We start from the raw sequence: 19,032 nt of genomic DNA on the forward strand, positions 1-19,032 counted from the left end.
TGGCATTGCTTTTGTTTGAATGCCATCAGTAACTGCACTGAATGAGCTGATTATGTCAATTGTGTTGTATCACAGTGATAATTTGCATTTTCACTGTTGATGGTAGCTAAATCGATCAGTTGTACTGTCTTTCTTGACCACATCTCTGGTTCATGGCCACATATTTCCGGCTAAGGAATGGGATTGGTCGTGGGCTCTGTTCATGTGCTGGAGCTGTTCGATCAGCTGTGGATTTGTAAGACAGCATGGTGGGATAGATTGCGATCCGTTTACACAATGCTTAAAGATATAGCAACCCTTTTAGCACTATTTTCACAAGTTTCAAGAAGGATTACAAGCGGATGTTGGGGCCTGGGCTTGTAGCATAATAAACATCAATGCAACTTCGTCAACTCTTGATCCCTCATCGATTGTGTTTTAAGAAATTGCATTATTGACAATCATTCAGATAATGCAGATTATTCTTGGATCATGTGCTTCCAGAGGCTAACTTCAAGTTTATCTGATCTTAGTCGTCCCCCAACTGTGTAAAAGGCCTTTCTTCGAATGCTCTTTTAGCCTTTAACATCGATCTGTTGACTTTGGTTGTCTGAGAGGTTTGTATTTGTATAAAGATGCATTCTCTGTATACAGGGCTGACCTTAGAATTCAAGGACTCAAGTTTGGAGATGCTTGAAACATTTCGGTATATATAACTATTTCAACAAGCTGATATGGGTGGGGTGGGGTGAGGTTTTTTTAATATTTTATTTAAATAAGAGTTAATTACATATAAGTGCATTGTTAAATGTTTTTTTAGTCATAAGGCCACCAACTAGTTTTTTTCCCTCATAAGGCCACTAGATTAAAAATTGTGTTATATTTTAGATATAAAACCAACATATTTACATAAATGCCACTAGAGTAAAAAGTCAACAATCATTCTCTCTCTCTCCTCTCCGGCGAGGTCTCCAGTCAACTTCGGTAGGTCTCCGGTCAACTCCGGTGAACTTCGGCGACCACAAAAGCTACTGCCAGTAACAAAAGCTACTGTCGCTAGTAAAAAAATTTACTTTAGTGAGATTTCCGGCAACCTCCGGCGAGGTCACAAAAGCTACTGTCATCAATAACAAAAGCTACTCTGATGAAATTTATAGCGATCTTATGTGAGGTCACAAAAACTACTATCACTAACACTAAAAGCTACTCCCACCAACAACAAATATTACTGTCACCAACAACAAAAGCTACTCTAATGAGTTCTCCGACGAGGTCACAAAAACTATTGTCATCAGCAACAAAAACTACTCTCAGCAACACTAAGCGCTACTCTCACCAACAAAAAAAAAATACTGTCACCAACATCAGAAACAAAAGTTACTCTCACCAGCAACAAAAACTACTGTCACAAGAAACAAAAGCTACTGTCACCAGCAACAAAAAAACACTATCACCAAAAGCTATTCTTAACAACAAAAGCTATTCTTAACAACACCAAAAGTTAATGTCATCAACACCAAAAGCTACTGCAACCAACAAGAAAAGCTACGGATACCATTAGCAGATTGCTGCTGTCACCAACAACAAAAACTACTATAATCAATGCCAAAAACTACCTTCACCAGCACCAAAAGCTACTATCAAATAGAACAAAAATTGTTCCCAAAGATTGAAAAAACTATTACTATAGACTAACAAAGTTACTCCTAATGTTCGAAAAACTATTACCTACCAATACCAATGCTACTCCAAAACTATTACCTACCAATAAAAAAGCTGCTCCAAAACATCAAAACAATTTACAATGTCAAATGCTTGAATCACAATTGTCTGACTTCAACCAAATACAACTCCAATTAGGCACAAATTTTGCCAAATCATCCGAGACCAAGAACAACTAGTCAATAGATATTCACATGCCACACTCCACAACACCTACTAACTAAGAAAATAACATCATAGGTTCAAGGTGTATTCTTTGATTACGCCATGTCATGGGCTCAAAATTTGAATCCAAATATCAAACTGACAAATTAACACAAACACAAATACCATAGCATCAAAATTGAACAATGAGGCATAAAATTAAGATCCAATTTCATTCACAACATATAAGAAGTCTGACAAAATTCTAAATTAAGTTTAGAGTAGCATCATATTACAAACTCTCGATTGCTCAACATGATTTGAAATGGTATTGTACTTGCGGATTAATCAAGTAGCATCATATTACAAACTCTCAATTAACATGATTTAAAATAGCATCTGATAGCTCTGTTCCACCAATTAATCAAAATCACAAAATTAACTAGTAATTCTAGACATATTAAGAAAACAAATGCACATATCAAACATCTACTGAAATTGTAATTCTGAAATTGGTGCTTTGTTACCGTAGTCTTTCACTGTCAATCTCCTTTTCCAACACTCGCTTCTTCCGAGCACAATTGCACGCCAGAATTGAGTGAAAAGACCTCTTGCAACGTTCCGATCTTCAGAGTAGGGAATAAGAGAGATCTGAGTTTGCCTCTAGTAAGGTAGCTTCAATGGGAGCTTCTTCGTCGCCGTCATCTTCTGCACGATTGAAATTCAGGGGAATTCAAATAAAAAATTCGCACAAAATCTCATAGATTTGAACTTGATGAAGATCGAAGAGCATCAGATCGAACAAAAACGGTGGAGCGGGGTCATTTCGGCCGAATTGTTCATATTCACCAATCCAATTCCGGTCGCCGGAGCTGGATCCTCTCGGTCATCAACAGACATAAGGTAGTGGAGTTAGAGTGAACTAGCACCATCACGCCGGCGTCGTGAAGATCTATATGTGATCGAGGAGAGAGAGCACCATGTTGGTGCTATCCGGAATTGGAGGCTGAGACCGAGACGTGAAGATCTGTGATCGAGGAGAGAGAGAGCACCGTGCAGGAGGTTCGCAGGAATCGGAGGCGGAGACCAAGACGTGAAGATCTGTGATCGACGAGGGAGAGAGGGGGAGCAGAGAAAGAGAAGAGAGAGAGAGAGAGAGAGAGAGAGAGAGAGAGAGAGAGAGAGAGAGAGAGAGAGAGAGAGAGAGAGAGAGAGAGAGAGAGAGAGAGAGAGAGAGAGAGAGAGAGAGAGAGAGAGAGAGAGAGAGAGAGAGAGAGAGAGAGAGAGAGAAACTGTGACCGTGAAGAGAGAAAGCGATCACAGATCGATGGAATTGGGTCTGTTAGGAAGGATAAAATTGTCAAGAAAGAAATAATTTGGGAATGCAGGTGGCCTTATTTGTACAACAAAATTTAGGTGGCTTTATGGCTAATTAAAGTTTCAAAATGACACTTATGAGTAATTTTCTATTTTTATTATGAGAAGACTTTTTCGACGTATACTTCGTCACAAAATGCGTTGTTGTTGTTATTACTATTACTACTATTGCTACTACCACTACTACTTTTAATGATAAGTGCTATGCATCGTTATTCTTTTTTTATTTTTTATTTTATTTTTTCATGTGAGGTCCTTTCCATCGAGAGAAATTTTACATACACACCCCTAACTACTTAATACACATCCCTATTATTTTATATTTCAAATTGTTCAAGTAAATCCAGAATATGTGTCTGACCCAAACTCTAGGTTACTTGACCTAGTTGTAATAGGGTTTTGAATTAGAGATATCCTCGGAGATATTCATAGATATCCGATTAATTGTATGATTATCTTTTCTTGTACAACTCTGATTATCTTTGCTTGTAATAGGGTCTTGTAATCCTCTATATAAAGAGGCCCCTATTATCAATGAAAGTACGACTCAATTTTCTCCCAATTTCAGTTTTTCTTAAACATGTTATCAGCACGACGCCCTAATCCTGAAACAAATAATCAAACCCTGATTCAAGAAGCTAAAACCCTAAATCTGAATACAAAACCTTGAAACCTTTTCTGCCTTCGCCACATAACATGAAGCCCTCGACCCCAAGAATCCAGAACTGGCAGCAGAACCACCAGAACTGGCCGGAAACCTACCTAACAGGCCACCTGAAGCTCCAAACCACCCGCAGCAAATACTCCACAGGTTCACCACCTTCCAGACCTCAGATTGCTACCAAAATTTTCCAGTAGTACCTTCTCGATCCCAGGATTTAGGAACCAGAAACCTCACAATAAAAACCGGTCTAAAAAAACAAAACTGACCACCACAACTTCCTATAGAAAAACCGGTAGAAGAGAAAAAAAAAAAAAGAAAGAGAGAGAGAGAGAGAGAACACAGACAGGTGCAGCCCAAAGAGACACGACCCGAAACAAAACAAAAAAAAGAAGGAAGAAGAAGCCCAGAAACCCACCTCCGGCGCCACGTCAACAACACTACGTCAGCAACGCTTCGCCACGTCAGCTCCGGCAACACGTCACCATCGGCAACTTTTTCAGGCCACCGTTGCCCGACTTTTCCAACCATTTCCGTCGACTTTTTCTGGCCGATTTCAAGGTATTTTTTTACTAAACGTTCCCCTTTTTTGAGTTTTTATTCAATTTCTCTTCTTTTTCTCGGGCACTTGCAAACTCCCTTATTCTACCCCCCTTTCTTCATTATAGGGGAGACCTAATTAAGCCGAACTGTTGGGGTTCGTACTCACTCCAAGCTTGGAGCTTGTTGAGATCTCCAAACTTAGAGTTTGTAGAGAATTTATGATCGACCACTTATGTCATTGTTTCGATCTAATCGAATACCTCTTGGAAGCGATTACGCTCATAAATTTTATATGTTTTCGTGGTAGTTTTTTTGCTCTGAAACTAACCCTTTTTCTTGTTCTCTTTCAGGATGAGTAACTTGAACAAATTGGACTTTGCTCCATTGGGAACAAGTGGCTCTGGATATAACAGGTGGCTTCGTGATGTCCGCCAGCATCTCAAGGCCGATGGAATCCTGGATACGATTCTCGAGCCTAGCCAGGACGTGCTAACTGTTAAGCAAGCTCAAGGTTTGGAAGCAAATAGAGCAGCCTTAGAGGTAAATAAGGCAAAAGCCATCATCCTAATGACTCGTCATATGGATGATTCGCTCCAGTACAAGTGTATGAATGAAGAAGACCCCATAAGGCTGTGGGTCTCACTCGAAGAAAGATTTGGCAATGTCCGTGACTCCCTGCTTCTCGACCTAGAAGTGAGATGGCATAACCTCCGCTTATGTGATTTCAAGTAAGTTCTTGACTACAACTCGGAAGCACTCCGCATTAAATCCTTAATGGAATTCTGTGGTAAAGAGATCACAGATATGATGTTGATTGAGAAAACTCTCTCTACCTTCCCCATCTCTACATTATGGTTGCTAAGAACTATCGAATCGATGTTACTGCAGGACGGATCACAAGGTTTCATGAGCTCATTAGAGCTATGAATGTCGCTGAAAAGCATGACAACATCCTTGTGAAGAACTATAATTCGAGATCCTTGGAAACAGAGCATATTCTGGAATCCAATTATAGTCGCGCCCCTAAAAGAGGGCACCAAGAGCGAAACCCTAATCTTAGGGATACTTCTGGACGTTTTGGTCCATATAATTGCTCTAATTAGGAAGGTAACAGCCAAAATAGGCGAACACGGAATCGAATAGGTCAACGTGGAAAGAGAGAGGGAGGCAATACTTTTGGCCATGTTGGTGGCGCCACCAACATTAGACTGGACATCTTATTTGTAGTGAACTTATTAGCTAGATATAGCTTTGCGCCAAAGTGGCGCCATTGGATTGGTGTAAAAGATATCTTTCGGTACTTGAGATGTACGATTGATGTGGGCTTGTTCTATCCCTACAGAGAGACGATGGATTCGAACCCATCACACACCAGGAACGCCGCCAACACTGGCATGTGTCCTCTATCCCCATCCCAAAACAACATGTGCTTTTGAAGGTTTTGCTGATGTTAGGTATCTCTCTGACCCACACAAATTTGTTAAGTGTTCACCTTGGGTAAAGACCGTGATATATTGGAGGTCTACATAATAGACCCTAGTCGCTATATCTTCGAACAATGCACAGATTATTGCTCTTCACGAAGTGGTTCGTGAATGTATATGGATTGGATCCATAATTACGCATGTTTAAAGCAATTGTGGTTTGAAGTCTACCACAGATGAGCCTACGAGCATTTAGAATAATATTGCTTGTTTTGAACAAATGAAGTAAGGCTACATCAAATGCGACAACATGAAGCATAATCAGCAAGAACAGACTCTCCTCAAGATCAAAGTGAACTAGGTTCGATCTGAGGACAGTGTGGCAGACTTGCTCACTAAATCATTGCCTAAATTCCACTTTCGAGAAACATGTAATTGGTAGTAGCGTTTGCGGAAGTTATCCGACCTCCCATGATTGTTGTCATATGGGGGAGATGCAGACATCAGGGGGAGATGTCTACATGTATGGTCTCGAAACATGAAGTGTGTGTTGTGCTCTTTTTCCCCTTCGACCGAGGTTATTTTTGTCCCACTGGGTTTTTGTTACTTGGCAAAGTTTTTAATGAGGCAATGAGAGGAGCACCACGTTTGGGTGACACAAGGGGGAGTGTTCAAGTAAATCCAGAATATGTGTTTGGCCCAAACTCTAGGTTACTTGACCTAGTTGTAATAGAGTTTTAAATTAGATGTATTCTCCGAGATATTCATAGATATATATCCAATTAATTGTACGATTATCTTTCCTTGTACAACTCTGATTCTATGTCTTGTAATCCTCTATATAAAGAGGCCGACCTCTATTATCAATGAAAGTACGACTCAATTCTCTCCCAATTTCAGTTTTTCTTAAACACAAATCAAAATTTTATAGGTAGATTAAATGACCAAAATAGATATCTATGTATCAGAAGAAAAATAATAATAATCATATCTTCCTTTTATTATTCTATAATTATAGACACAATGAACTTCTATAAATGGCATCCTCATTTAAAACAGGAATAAAGTTAGAAACTATCTAATTTAATTTTTTCTTAAATAAATTGTACTTAGTTGGGACGAGAGACCCTATAATTTAGAATTTCAAAATCAATGACATTAAATATTTTTAAAACATATCACTTTACTCCCACTTTTTAGTTTATTTTTTCTCCTACAAGTTTAGTCAATTTATTATCTAAGAGCACCTTTAGCAATGCTAGTAATTTTTGAGTCAAATTTTAGCAAAAGTAGCTAAAAAGTTATTTTAGCTAGCCACTTTAGAAATACGTTTGGATCAATGCTCTCTATTTTAGCTAGTTTTGAATTTATATTATTTTTTAAATGAAGATTAAATAGTTTAAATGTATTTGTAAATTACACAAAATAACTTAAAAAGAATGTTTTAAATTATAGAGAGCCTCATCTCGCTCTCTATATTTAGGAGCGAGATAGCTAAAAGTTATAATAGACAGCCATTTAGGAGTCTGGTGCAGCTGCTAAAATAGATAAAAAGCTAAACATGCTCTCCAAAATAGCTAAGGAGCCAAAATAGAGAGTCTGCTAAAAATGCTCTAATATAAAACATTGCAGGCATAAAACTCTGTAATTTTTAATTTGTTTGACCATCCAATGACAATTTCATAGTTTTGCCATTGTAGAGAAACTACTGATTCAAAACTGTATGTTCGACTCAAAATTTTATACTTGATCAATAGGCTGTTCCCTTGACCAAGGGAGGCAAATACAGTAGCTCATGGATTTGCTTCTCATGCTTTAAGAAATAGTGATAGTCAAACTTGGTTTGTCATAGCTCCCGAATTTATAAGGGATGTCATTTGAAACGATTGTAATCGTTAATTGATTCAATGAAATTTATTTCAAAAAAAAAAAAAAGGATGTTTCCGTGTTTGGTGAATGAGAACTCAAATAGTACAAAACCTATTTCTAAGCATCTATTTGAAGGGAACAATAATGAATCCGTATGGATTTCCCGATAACTAACAGAAGTAATTAATACGGTCAATTATATATACTAATCAAATTAAATAGTAGCCTTAATGTAGTTAAATAATAGTGTATTTCATGATTTTTTATTCTAAGGATATTTTAGGTAATTTGGGTTGCATATTTAGTAAAATATTAGAATGAAAAACTTAAATGGTAGGTGTATTAAGTAAAGAATATGTATTAAGTAAGGAACAATTATTAAGTTCACCCCTTGGTTGAATGAGCATATTCACCCCCATTATCGATTAAGGCATAATAGCTTTATAATTTTCTAATCCGACCATTCATGTTGTATAACGTAATACAAAGATTAGCTCTGTAAAAAACCAATCAAATTGAAGAACTTTTAGTTATTAATTTCTATGAAATACATGGACGGTTCATCATAATAGTAGTAAGTGTACGTTGTTAGAACCATCCATTTGTTTGATTCAATTAGATAATTAAACAATTTCTGATTCGATTGATTTTTTACAGAGATGATCTTTAAAGGCTTATTTAAGATATGGACCGTTGGATTATAAATTTATTAAGAAAAAGTATGTTAATCGACAATGGGGTGAATATGCAACCTAAGAATTATTCTTAAGTAATTAGGGGTGTGTATTTAAAACTTCTCTTCCATCGCATAAAGATGCACTTTTTTTATGGATGGTTTTTGATGACAAAATTTTTGGTCGCTAGTTCTCTTTTCATTATTATTTTTTTTGCAGGACATATTTTGTGGTATAAAGATGAAAAATTTTAACTTCACCCCCTCAATTACATAATGTCCCTTATATTTTTTTGTCTCATTTTTTTCATTAAACTTCCATCTATGCCCCTTCTCATAAAGTAAATAAATGAGAAAAACTTGAAGGAAAAAAAATAGGTCTGCTATGTGTTATATATTTTTATTTAATACATTCTTCTACTATAATTTTTTTGATTTATTTTGGAATAATTGCTAATTAATTCCGGCGCATATCAATATGGTAATTACAAATTACCTTCCTTCTTTCTCACATCAATGAAGTTGGTATATCACTAGAAGATTGAATAACTTAACTTTCTTACCTTTGTTGTTCTTCAAATTGAAAAACTTGATGCCTCTAAGATTGTAAAATATTCAATATGTCAATATCTTCGTGGTCCATATAGCCATGATCAATATTAAAATCGGTAAAGAATGAGCCATGGTGGTTGTTTTGCAAATGAAGTGATTGATAATGATATGTGTTTATGTATCCAAGATATATTTGATGGTTTTGTAACCTCTGTCAATATGTTTCAACCAATTTGGTTGGTTGCTAATTCTTCATGTGGACTACAATGATTTCATCTGTCATTAACGTTCACGTACGATCTTGAAGAGAGATCGATTGTATCATGAAGCTAAGGAGAAAATTTAACTTGTAAGAGTTTTTTATTATTTTTTTTATATTAAAAGATTTGTAAGAAAATATTTAATTAATATTTTGATATATATATATATTTTTTTTTTTGTGAATTCTTCTTTGTTTATATTTATTTATTAATAAGGAGGGGTGTACATGAAAGTTTGATGACAAAAAAATATAGAGGGAGTGCATTAAGTAATTGAGGGTGTATATATAAAACTTCTCAATAAAGATGCATGTTTTACTTTATCTCTACTACTACAAATGGAGGCGTTTTTTTTTGTGTCAAAGGGTTTTACCATATTTTAAAGTGCCCATAATAGCTTTACATAACATAATTATCAAATTGAGCCAATAAAATATAAATAGACAAAAGTGAAAAATTGAAAAAATAACTAGACCACCACTATTATATGTCTAAAAAATACACTGTTCTTTTTAGTCGACTCAGTTTTCATTAATCTCACAATATAGGGATGCGAACACGTTGCTAGTTTTTTTATATGACAAACTTTTGCTCAAGTGTAATTTATAGGCTCAAAGCCAGCTCTATTTGTACAGTTCATACTTGTAGCTTCTTCTTCTTCTTTTTTTTTTTTTTTTTTGGCATCAAACTGTACCTGTATAAGTAAAAAATATAGGGATCGTTGCTGCAATGTGGTGCTCAGTCATCTCCCTGTTATTTTCTTGGTAATCAATGTTCCTCCCTGCATCAGTATCAATGCTGTTCAATATTGACATCCCCTGGGTCTTAATTGGCTAGATTAGATTCCGATCAAGTCCTTGAATCTTCATGACAGATTAAGTCTTAAAGATCTGATGCTCTGTGTCATCCAATAATATGCGTGCTTTATTAAGCTGGTTTGCTTTCTTTTCCCTTATTTAGAATACTCTTACTCTTCTAACTCTCATATTGAGGAAAAAAAAACATGTTTGCCGTGTGAGGCAAAATCATGCATGCTTATCGTTATCGTTATCATGTCGGCAAAGAGTTGCAGAGTGAGTGTGATCACTGTCATCTCCTGTAACCCTTTGGCTCAGATCGGTGGAGCTTCATGCTTGGTCTAATCGATCCTATAAGCACAATTACTCAAGCTTTCTATTCTTCAATAACTACCAACTTTATTCACGTCTCAACAAAAATACCCTGTCCTTAGTTAGAAGGATATGCAAGGAACAAATAAAGGCCTTGCATTTAGTCTGCCAAATATTTTCAAAGGTTTTGCATATAGTTTTGATTTCCTTGAAAGTGATTGAGCGGGATCTTTGGCCCTCACTGCATTTGCTCCCCAATTCCAATGTTTTGTTCTCTCTTTTCTCTCGGTATCTTACTCTCTCCATCTGGATGTATAACAAATATCATATCACTACAGAATTTTCTTCAGCATCGATCATTTAAGGGTTTGGAATCATTAAAGCTCTCGAGGTTTTAACCATCGTCAATATTATACCATAAACCTCAAGTGACCGAACACACATCAAATTAATAATAACTCATTAGACATGAACTTAGAATCCTTGCTAGTGAACACGAAGGCCAGCACGTAAATACACAAATTTGTTAGATGGAAAGAAGAGAACAAATTTCTATCCTCCTAGATATTGTTTTTGATCAGGATATTCAAATAAGATGCAAAAATATCACTAAATACATAACAACTGATTTACGTAATTAAACATTTCCACTCCTTGAAATGAAAAATAATGGAGTAATTCCATGCCATCACGTACGTAATTGTCATCTACTCCCCTAATAGATGCTTTCCTGGAAAGATATTATTTCTACGGTCCCCTATTAGAAACTAAATTAGTACTCGAGATAAAATTAGTTCTTACAATCCTAATATTTCTCCTTACTGTCCTTTTTGTCATTGTGATGTAGAAAATATGGATCACTTATTTAGAAGATGTCATTTTGCTATTCAGGTTTGGTCTCAACATCAGTCTTATAATCCTCTTAATTGGAATGGTTCTCTCATAGATTGGTTAGTTCATCTTCATCATAGTAAGCTTCATGATGAGATTCTTGGTCAGGTTCTTATGATTTTCTGGTCAATCTGGAACTCTAGGAATCAGGTTGTTTTTCAACAAAAGAATGCTAACCCAGTTGATTGCTGGTTCGAAGCTTTTCGTTTAGGTGGCTCTTATTATAAGGCTAATAGACGTACTAAAGTAAATCATCCTTCTATTAATCGTTTGATTAGATGGATCCCTCCCAATGATAACTTTCTTAAGCTAAACTTTGATGGTTCAGTTAGAAATGGGAAAGCTTTGATCCACTGGATTTGTTATCAGCAATTCTACGGGAAATCCATTAATTGCAGCTTCCAGGACGATAGGCTCGCTTTGGGGGTACCCTTATAGCTGAAGCTATTGCCTTAAGAGACGAACTTCATACTTGGGAGGCTCTGCTCTCTCCAATTATATTTTAGCCAAAAAAAAGAGACGAACTTCATACAGCTCTGTTACAGGGTGTCACTCATATCATTGCAGAAGGGGATTCCAAGATTCTCATTGACTGCGTTAAGGGCAAAGCAAATATCCTCCGTAAAATTTTAATTCGAGATTTCAACATCTAGCTCAACAATTTCAAGATATTATCTTTTAGACATATTTTTAGAGAAGCAAATTTTGTAGCTGATCATCTAGCAAATTTAGCTATAATTGGTCAAATCCTAGAATTTGGTTTTACTCTCTTCCCCTTTCTGTGTGTCCAATATTTCATTTGAATTAGCTGGAAGGAGGTGTTTGTTGTGGTTTTTCTTTCTCATTGTAAGTCTTCTTGCCAATAATTTTTTTTTTTTTGCTGGATGTGAAACTTGTGATAAGATCAATATTGCATATTATCCATAATTTTAAGAAACAACAAAAGGGCCACTTCATCTCATTTAGTGTTGTTAATGTTTGTATATATATATACACCTGCTTTTGTTTCATTCTCTTACACAACTTCTATTCAATGACACTGGACAAATTCTTTAATTTTTTTTTTTGAGGATTGGTTCAACAATGTCGGTGCATGGTTAGCTAAGATTCGTCTTACTTTGTAGTTTGTAGATAATTACACACTGTACTACCCATGCAGAATCTTTATAAAAAGGATTAGTTTTAGATATTTGGTATTAGTTATTAATTAAGAACACAAGATTGGAAAGAAAATCCTCATATCAATAATTTTTCTATTTTGGGTGTGCACTCCGTCCGTGAACCAATTTGAACACAATCCAATTCGAAAAATACTCGTTTCATGTACTCTGGCATACTATCCGAGCTCCAGAGAACCTCGTTAACAGAGCCGTTAGAACTGCAGTTCTTCCAAACTGGCCAAACAAACATGAATAGAATAACACAAACTTATAAGTATTTATTAACAAAGTTCTAGTTTTTCATTACAAAAATTCATGTAGATGAAAAACAAAGCTCTGAATGACACATATGAAGCACTAGAAATTCCTAATGATAAAATAATCCTACTCACTCACACTTGTACTTGCACTTTATTATCACTAGACAAATCCACCATACAAAAATTCAACCTTAATTGTCCAGCCTTACAAGACAAACTAGGCAACTAGCTAGTGATCCTGAATCATCGGACATATATTCTAGACGACAAGCGGAACCGCATTGCAATTAGTAGACTCATCCATTGTATCACAAATCCCTCTCCCTCTGGTCTCCGGCAAACAAACAACAAACAACAAACAACAAACAACAGACAACCCACAAACCCCCACCACAACCCCAAACACCCCATACGACAGAACCCCGCCGTTTGCCCTCCCCGCCGCCGCCAGCATAGGGCTGAAAACTCCTCCCAACACCAACGCCTGCCTCACCATCGAGAGAGCCGAGTTCCTCACGCACGTTGGGAAGAGCTCAATCGTGAATATAAGCAACACATTCAAGGCTGAACAACCACTAAAGAAAGACACAGGCTCCAACCGGATTTGTAACTCTGCCCAAGGATTAAAACCTTTTAGCACCAAGAGAATGCTACAAGCCCCACTGAGAAAAGTGAAAACCAGGAGCGAGCTTCTCCTGTTCAGTTTCCCAATTAGGAAAAAAGCGACTAAAGGAGCATGTAGCTCGGACAAGGCGTTTAACGTGACACTCAAGTAAAGGTTTAAGTTCAAGCTCCCCAAAGCTAACGGCATGCCGTAGTACACCATTCCAATTCCAAACCCGGTTCCCATAACCGAGGAGAGTCTCCGGAAAGCCCATCTTCTCTTTACCAAAACCCCGATTGCAGAGTAGAGATCCACATTAGAAGTCTCTTGCTCGAACGACAAGCTCGAGAAGCTCATGGTTATGCTTGGTGAAATACATTTTAGGGTTGAGATGGCGTCTTCTTTGCGGCCCTGGACGAATAGCCACCGGGGCGATTCTCGGACCAGGAAATGGACGAGAATGGAGTAAAAGAGAGTGTTAGAGTTTTATGAAAAAATAGAGAAGCAGAAAAAACAGAGAGAAATCTGAAGAACAAGATGGATTTCAAGGCTGCAGTTGTATTGATATGTATCAATTACAGGACTACAGGTATTTATACTATGCACTCTAACTTGAGTTGGAAAATCACACTTTTACCCTTAACAGCCCCCCTCAAGCTGATGGGAGTGATACGAACATCAGATTGCAGCAGAAAAGAAAAAGCTAGAAGAGTGCAGCAACTTGTGTCAACCAGGAGGAATAAGGGGAAGTAATCGCCACATATTCGTAGACCCACAAGCTTGTCTACAATTCATTAGATTTATGTCTGGAGTTGAAGGGCGGAACAAAGTTCTTGGTGTTGGCAAAGCTTCAATTTTCTTGAGGAGAGCATGCTGCAAACTGCCCTCAGCTTCCTTATTTGAATTTAACATCAATATTTGCCGCAGATGATCCAACTCCTTGGTATCTACTTTGTTCATAGACCTACTGTACACATATTTTGTCAACTCTTATATCCTCCTGCTTGCTATCATCCCCGTCAACACCCTTAACAACTTCTTGACAACTCTTACTGAGATTTTCAGCAGCAGCTCCAACATCCATATCAGTTTCACAAGCAAAATTACCTTGAACTATCTTTCGGCATCAGTTTTCTTCAAATTCTCATTTCCCTGAAGTTTAGTAGTGACATAAGAGTTATTGCCATCTTGAGGGATTACCTTTTTCACTGAAGGCAAAAACTCTCTAAAGGTGGAAGCATTTCTGAGTGCCGCCTGGGCAGGTGTAGAACTTTTGTTTGCAGAAGACACAGAGGCTGCATTTCTAAGTGCAAACAATGATGCAGAGCAAGGCATGGCCTGTGAAGAAAATTTTCCCTTACTAGAAAAGCCATCATTTTGCTGTTGATTCTGCTGAGAACTATTGTTGAATGTGCCAGGTTGCACATTTTGTTGAGAGAAGTCATGTTGTTGAGCTCTATTGTGATTAAGATTAGACTGTTGAACATATGAGGTGCTAGAACCATTTTGAGGTCCATAACCATAAGAGGGAGCAGATGATGAAAAGTAATTTCCATTTCCAACACTATTATGCCTCATATATCCACAATTAGTCACTGACTGCGGGACACCAACATTGGTAGTGAATGGGAGCAAGTCTTGACAATTTGGGGGAGCATTAGGCATACTAAGAATTGAACTTGATATCATACTATTATGTGGTATCCCAAAATGTGTAGTAGAGTTAGGTGGTGGAGCATTATAATGATGAACATTGGAGGCACAAGATGACGTATTGCAATGATTATAAGAAGGTATACCTGGAATTAGATTTGTATTGGTAATAGGCAAGAAACCAACATTTGATGCAGCAGAGTGTAGAGCATGTGTCATTGAATAATATCCAGTATAATGGGATAGAAAGATTGCTTGAGATGATGGCCCTGTACTTGGTATCCCATATTGCATACTTTGAGATGAATTGGCAAGAATATTTTGTGCAATCATAGCTGTACGAGAAGACAGTGGTAGTGCTTTGTGCTCAAGCACGGGAGCAGAAGCAAATGATCTTGATTCTTGAACAATATCAGACTCAACATCCAATAACATTGTGCAAAGCTCGCTTAGAGATATTGGCGTTGTTCGAGCTCTGATGATAGTCTTAATGGCCGCAAAGTCAACAGGCAATCCATTCAGGATCAAAAACACTATATCTTCATCAGGAATGAAAACTCTAGAAACAGAGAGTTGGTCCCGAACAGTTTTAAAACGTTCCATACATTTGTCTATACTATCTTTACCTTTCTGAATTTTCTGCATTGAGGTTTGGAGCTCGAAAGTTTTGAACTTTGAAAGTTTAGCATACCTCTCATAAAGCGAAAACCAGACATCTTTTGAAGTTTTGCTCCTAACAATAAAAGAAAGAGCATTAAGGGACAAAGTACTAGCTAGTAATGTCATTAAAGCAGAGTCATTCTTCCTCCAAGCCTTATACTCTTAGGTAAGCTCTGAGGTAATACTACCATCTTTTGTTGTTTTGTATTGTGGAGGGCACGGAATAGACCCATCAATGTATCCCATTAGATCACACCCTACCAACATTGACTCGAGCATAAATCTCCAAGTTACGTAATTAGTGTCATCCAAGCGAACAGTGATTGCATTGTTGAAATGGAGAGTAGAGAAAGCTGTAGCTCATTGTTCTGATACATGATTCAAGGTGGCAAAGGCTGAAACTATGATTCCTTTAATGTAGAAAAGCAAAGAAAATAGGAATAAGCAGGAGGCAACCAACTCCAAAACCTGAGTAACTATAATATGGAAAAGTAACTGAAATATTCATCACAAAACTCAACAACCTTCAATAATTGGCAGAAAACTTCGTAATATCTTAGTAGAATTCTTCAATAGGAGTCCAAAATCAACATATACTCCTCTCATACAAAAATGCCCAAATGCAGAATCAAAGAGAATTATCCCAAAAAATTCCAAGACAGTTCCAGTCTTCTTCAATCAAATTTCCACCATGATTCACTTAATATTTGCAAGAATCAGCAAATTTCACTAATCTTGATTGGTGTCCTTGATGATAGTCTGAACGTCTAGAATTCTAGGTTTCTTTTTCACTTTTCCTCGATCTTTAACAAATCTCCATGAATAACTTGTTTCAATCAGTAATACAGTACTCAAAACACAAATCCAAAGCTTCGATGTAGAAATTATTAATAAATCTAAACAATATTAACAAAATCCAAAATCAAAACCACGAAGATGAACTTATCTGAAAAAGCTTGAATCACACTTCTCATATACTTGAATCATAAGCATAATAAAGATTGAGAATGTGAATTTCTTGAACAACTAGGTCGCCGGCGCGGATTTCCGATCCCAATCGAACTTGGCTCTTGATGCCATGTTAGAGTTTTATGAAAAAATAGAGAAGCAGAAAAAACAGAGAGAAATCTGAAGAACAAGATGGATTTCAAGGCTGCAATTGTATCGATATATATCAATTACAGGACTACAGGTATATATACTATGCACTCTAACTTGAGTTGGAAAATCACACTTTTACCCTTAACAGAGAATAGGAATTGAAGTCCAGAAGTAGAGTGTTCTCCATGAGTGGCTTTGATGGGTGTAAGCTATAGCTGGTAGGGAGAGAAACCCTAATGTGAAGCAAAAGAAACCTACTTCACCCACCTGGCCATGCCACCGCTTGCCTACCAGCTCGGTGGACAAGACTAGCGCTAACTGACCTGGATGGTGGAGCGGCCGAAGCCGGTGACGAATCTTAAGAAGGAATAGATCCATATGTTGGTGGAGAAGGCCGTGAGGAGGGTGGTGAAAGACATCATGAGACACGAGAGGAAGAGCATCTTTTTTCGGCCGAGTGAGGAATCGGCGAGTGTGGAGAGGACGAGTCCTCCGATCAAGCACCCATGAAGAAGGAGGAGGTCGGCAGGCCGGCGACGACGGACCCGGGACACTGGAGGGCCTATTCGGAGATTACAGAGGTGTGTTTGGGCCGATCCCAGTCCCATTTGGACTCGGGAAGTTGGCAAATGTTTGAGAATGATGAGTTGCATGAGCACGGGATGTCAGTGAGCTGTTGAGTGCAGTGCCACGCGGGCTGGGCGTCTGTGAAGACGGTGATGAAGGTTTGCTGGGCGTTGAAGAACCACGCAAAAGAGACGAGGATGGCTTGGAGGAACTGTGCCCACCCGAAATCTCCGATGCAAAGTTCGATGGCGGAGTCGAGGGAGGGAAGGTGTTTTTGTCGCAGAGGGGGTTCTGACTCGGCAGAGTTGGATTCGCAGAGAAGAGGGGTTGAATCGCCCATTTGCTTTCAGAATCAAAGAACGAGCTAGCTAAATTAAGGTTTTTATGGAATGAGTGAATATATTATCCTGATGAAGGTTTATGTAGGAGGATTTCAACGGCATGGTCAAAGCAAGGTATAGTCAAGATCTATCATCTATGTACTACGGCTCTGTTTTCGGTCCTTTTTTCTTCTTCTTTTGTGCAGATGGGAGAAAATAATAGTACAGCTTTTAAGAAAGCAAGAGCGAGCATATCTTCACCAAGGCACTTCCAAGATCAAGACTTGAATTACTACGAGATTGCTCGGAGTATCATGAATGTGCATTAAGGAGGAGTGTTGAAAGTTAATAAATTTACTTAATTATAAGAAGATGTAGAGTTTAGTCTAAAGTTAATAATAGGAGTACTAAGTAAAAATATGTTATTTAGTCTACATCTTCTTATAATAGGAGTGTTGCAAATGGTTATAAAGTTTTTGCTTATAAATACTAATTTAAGTTAGTAAAAATAAAATTGAAGTTATCAAAAAACAAAACATAAAGTGTGGATTATAAAATGAGTATTGTGGATTTCACTTTTTTTTTTATTAATCAAAATATGTAATTAATATTATCCAACCGTGTATTTATGTTGGTGCAAGTACACGTCAGTGTATTAAAAACTCTCTATTATAAGAAGATATGTAGAGTTTAGTCTAAAGTCAATAATCACGTATCTTTCACTCTCCGGTTTTCGTGTGAAATTAGACGGCCTTCGCTCCAGACTTCTTTAGATTGATGTAGATTATTTTAGATGATCAATGTGCATTAACTTTCAACACTCCTCCTTAATGCACATTGATGATACTCTGAGCAATCTCGTAGTAATTCAAGTCTTGATCTTGGAAGTGCCTTGGTGAAGATATGTTCGCTCTTGCTTTCTTTTTCCATAGCCTTCCTTCGGCTTTCTTCTTCCATGGCCTTTCTCTGGCTTTCTTCTTCATTGGTGCTTCACAAATTTTTGGTTGTGGAGGATTTGAACTTCCTTCTATATTTGGACGTGGTCGAGTCCTCGGCTGCTATTTCTCAAGGCCAATATTTTTCTTCTTGACCCTGTCAGTTTGGTAGTTTCTGAATAACTGATCATACAGCTTACGAATGTGGTCACTACGTATCTCTATGGGGATCTAGATACGGAATATACATGAAGGTTCATGGTGGACTTCATTTACCCAAGTCAAGTGGTTCTAGACCACGGAGCGCGTTCACAATAAGGTTGAAACGCTCACTAAAGTGACTACTTGATTGGGAAGGGATATGCCCGCATGTTTCCATAACAAGTTTCGGATTCTATCGCGATTCATGTTGGACATGATCATCATTGGAAGCCCTTAAGGAGTTAAGGGAAACCTTTGAACACTTGAAATCCGAGTTTGAGATGACAGATTTGGGAGAACACGATTATGTCTCAGTTTGAAACTTGAGCATCGTGTTGATAGATGCTTAGGCATTTTGACAAGGTCA

The 19,032-nt window shown here is 37.5% G+C and overlaps 1 pseudogene; it reads right to left on the reverse strand.

Moving 5' to 3' along the window:
- Positions 1–12,883: 12,883 nt before the first annotated feature.
- On the reverse strand, positions 12,884–17,549 carry LOC112203303 (annotated as a pseudogene).
- Between the last annotated feature and the right edge of the window lie 1,483 nt (positions 17,550–19,032).

Source organism: Rosa chinensis, chromosome 5 (assembly GCF_002994745.2).
Source record: "Rosa chinensis cultivar Old Blush chromosome 5, RchiOBHm-V2, whole genome shotgun sequence".
Classification (NCBI taxonomy): Eukaryota; Viridiplantae; Streptophyta; class Magnoliopsida; order Rosales; family Rosaceae; genus Rosa; species Rosa chinensis.